The following is a 3,779-nucleotide window of genomic DNA, read 5'->3' as shown; positions in this document are numbered from 1 at the left end:
TATATATATATATATATATATATATTTATTTGTGTGTGTGTATGTATGTGTGTGTTATTTGCGTGATGAAAGCGTCTGTGTCTGTGTCTGTGTGAGACCATGAAATTAAATAAGTATTTTTTTTCCTTTTTGAAATGAAATAAATCTTGTTTAAAATGCTGGAAAATATGTTGTGGCTTTCATACTCTCTCAAACCTGAAGCCCTTAAAATATACATTCACAAAAAGAGACCGGTGAACATAAACCGGCGCACCGCCCTCAACCGTCACACCCTAAGTTTACCGTTATTTTATGTCATTCATTCAGAATGTATGAAGCGCGCAGAAAGGCATGCACACCATGCATTCCCTCTCTATGTATTCATTTATGTGTGGGTGGGCCTCTGCCTTCTAGTTTCATAACAGTACATCGATATCTGTAGGTACGTATTCACGTACGTATGTAGTATGGGAATGTATGTGAGCAGGCGTATAAACATGCATAAGTGTATACTATGTTTGTGTGTATGTGATGTGTAAGTACGAATATTGATATGCATGCTTGTGTGTGTGTGCGTGTGTGTGTGTATATATATATATATATATATATATATATATATATACATATATATATAAGTATGTATGTATGTATATACACACACATACACACCTATATTGATTTACGTGTGTTTATGTCTATCAATGCATGTATGTATTTATGGTTCAAACAATATATATATACATACATATATTTTTATATTTATATATAAACAGACAGACAGATAGACACAGAGAGAGAGAGCTAGGTAGATAGATAAGATAGAAATATATATATGGATAGAGATATAGATAGGCAGACATAGATAGATAGATAGATAGATAGATATATAGATAGATAGATAGATAGAGAGACAGACAGACACACAGACACACATACAGGCAAACAGACAGACTGACAAACAGATAAATAGAGAGAGAGGGAGAGACAAAGACAGACATACATTCATATAGATAGATAGATAGGTAGATAAATAGACAGCTAGATAGACAGATAGATAGATAGACAGATAGATCCGTACGTACACATGTTAACATCTAGGTATGTATGAATTTCCGCGTATATTTATAACTGAAGTATCGATGTTATGAGTTTGTGTACATCGCTCGGTGCGTGTGCAAACGTATAAACATTACACTCTGATGTATGTGTATGTATATGATATGAGTGCTCGGCCAAATATCAATCAACGTATGATGTATGTGTAAGAATATTTATTCGAAGAAATATGACATGTGTGTACTTGAGGACGAAATATGAAAATCAACAAACCACATATAGAATATTGCAACTCAAACTCTCACTTCATCTCCCTTTGTGTCTCTCTCTATCTCTGTCTCTCTCTCTCTCACATTGTGTCTCTCTGTATGCATATCTGTGTGTCTGTCTCTCTCACTCACCCACCTCTCTCTCTCTCTCTCTCTCACACACACATATATGCACAGAACCATACATACACATACATAGATATACTTCTATCAACATTCCGACATACCCACAGAAAAACAGAAAAGTCGTGATCACTTACCCGACCCTATCCAACCATGCATGGCCCACCAAACACTCACACACAGACACACACACACACACACATACACACACACACACACACACACACACTGACACACGCTCGCACACAGAGCTTCCCCACAGACACATCGACAGAGAGCGAGAGAGACGGGGAGAAAACCAGAATGTACCAAAACTTACCAGATATAAGCAGAAGGTTAAGAATGGCCAGGACGGTCGCATGTAAAAGCTTGTCATTTCTCTGCATTGCTCTTTGCACGTTTTCCTACGATTACATCATTCCAAAATATTTGTTGTGGCCAGTTGTACCTAGAAACTGTGATCGTGTACATCCCCGTTTAAGTCCATGTGTGATTTGAAGAACACAAGAAGTAGTTGTGGAAGGAAGGAAGGAAGAAAGGAAGAAAGGAAAGAATGGATAGCGAGAGAGAGAGAGAGAGTGAGTGAGTGAGAGAGCGAACGAAAGAGAGAGAGAGAGAGAGATACAGAGATCGAGAAAGTCAGAGAGAGAGAGAGAGAGAACGATTAGAAGGAGAAGGAGAAGAACAACAAGAAAGCATGGATAGAGAACGAAACGAAGGCGGAGGTAGTGAAGTGAAAGAGAAGTAGAGAGTGAGACTGGAAACAGTGAGAGAGAGAGAGAGAGGGAAAGGGAGAAAGTGAGGGAGAGGGAGAGGTGGTAAAATTGAAAGAAAGTAGAGTTAAGAATTTAAGAAAAACGTCGGTGCGCCTATATATACATACATATGTGTATATATATATGTATATATATGTCTATATCATATATGTACTATATATATATATAATGTATGTATATATATGTGTATACAGGCCCGTACTACAGATACATTTTTCCGGATTAGTATGGATGTTTGTATTTCTGTTCTTCCTTTTGTTTTTAGTGTTGTTTTTATTGTTGTTGGAGTGCTTGTTCACTCTCTTTTTCTTTATTATTATTATTATTATTATTATGGGTTCTCCTTCCGAAAGCTTGCGAAACAAGCTGTCCGCAGTCTTGTAATTTCTCCTCGCTTAACTGACTACCCCTCTCTCTCCCCTTCCATCTCCTCTTCCTTCTCCCCCAACTACTCCTCATACAACTCACACACACACACATACACACGCTCACTCACACATACCACATGCACACGTTTTCTCTCTCTCTTTCTCTCTCTCTCTCACTTACTGTCCATGTTCTGCTTTTCTTTTTCCAACCCTCTCTCTTTCTTTCTCATCCCTTACGCACACATATTCAATAACACCTCTCCCCACACACTTTTATATGTATATGTATATATTGTGTGTGTGTGTATATGTGTGCTTTTATCTGTGTGATCTTCATTCGCTGTATGTGTATATATGTCTGTCTTTGAATTAACTCTCTTCATTCCTGGTGTGTGTGTGTGTGTGTGTGTGTGTTTATATAAATAAATTTATGAAATATGTATATGCATATATACATACACACACACACACACATATATGCATGTATGTACGTATGTATGTATACACGCACACATGTATGTATGTATGTATGTGTTGTGTCTTTATGCATGCGTGCGTTTATGTTTACTTAAAGCTTCCTATCTTCCTGTCTCACTCTCTCTCTCTCTCACTCTGCTTCTCTCTTTGTCTCCCTCTCTGCTTTTATCTCTCTCACTCTCCCTGTCTCTCTCTCTCTCGCTGTCCGTTGCTTTTACTGTGTTTCCATTTCTTCTACAACTCTATCCTCTCTCTCTATCAATCTCATACTTAGGGAACGCCATAGTTAAACAGCAGCAGCAGCAGCAACAGTTGCAGCGGCGGAGGGGGTTGGCGGGGCAGATAACCAACAGATGTAGTAGTAGTGGTATTAGCAACAACAGCAACACTCAGAAGCTACACGGTTCTTTCGCTATAGAATAGTAGTAGTAGTAGTAGTAGTAGTAGTAGTAGTAGTAGTAGCAGCGGTAGTAGTAGTAGTCGCAGCAGTGGTAGAAGCAGCAACAGAAACAGCAGCAACCGCAGCAACAGCAGCAGCGGTAGTAGTAGTAGTAGTAGCAGCAGCAGCAACCAAGTAGTGAATGGAAATGTGAGAATGAGAGGAAGAGGCAGAGTGAGATGGTAAGTGGGAGGTAAATAAACAAGAAAGTGAAAATTCAGCTGTAAGTTAGTCTGTGTGTGATTGTGTGTGTGTGTGTGTGTGTGTGTTTTTTGACGCCCGCCGCCGTTAC

General features: G+C 38.8%; 1 long non-coding RNA gene across 1 annotated transcript in view; it reads right to left on the bottom strand.

Moving 5' to 3' along the window:
- Positions 1–3,226, bottom strand: part of LOC128249182 (uncharacterized) — an 11,158-nt gene extending 7,932 nt beyond the window's left edge. The window contains exon 1 of the long non-coding RNA XR_008265275.1: positions 1,747–3,226. This is a non-coding gene — a long non-coding RNA (uncharacterized LOC128249182). The remainder of the gene's footprint in view (positions 1–1,746) is intronic.
- Positions 3,227–3,779: the final 553 nt, after the last annotated feature.

This window comes from Octopus bimaculoides, chromosome 12 (genome assembly GCF_001194135.2).
Source record: "Octopus bimaculoides isolate UCB-OBI-ISO-001 chromosome 12, ASM119413v2, whole genome shotgun sequence".
Classification (NCBI taxonomy): Eukaryota; Metazoa; Mollusca; class Cephalopoda; order Octopoda; family Octopodidae; genus Octopus; species Octopus bimaculoides.
The sequence above is the reverse complement of the archived record's forward strand: the minus strand, read 5'-3'. Positions and strand labels throughout refer to the sequence as shown.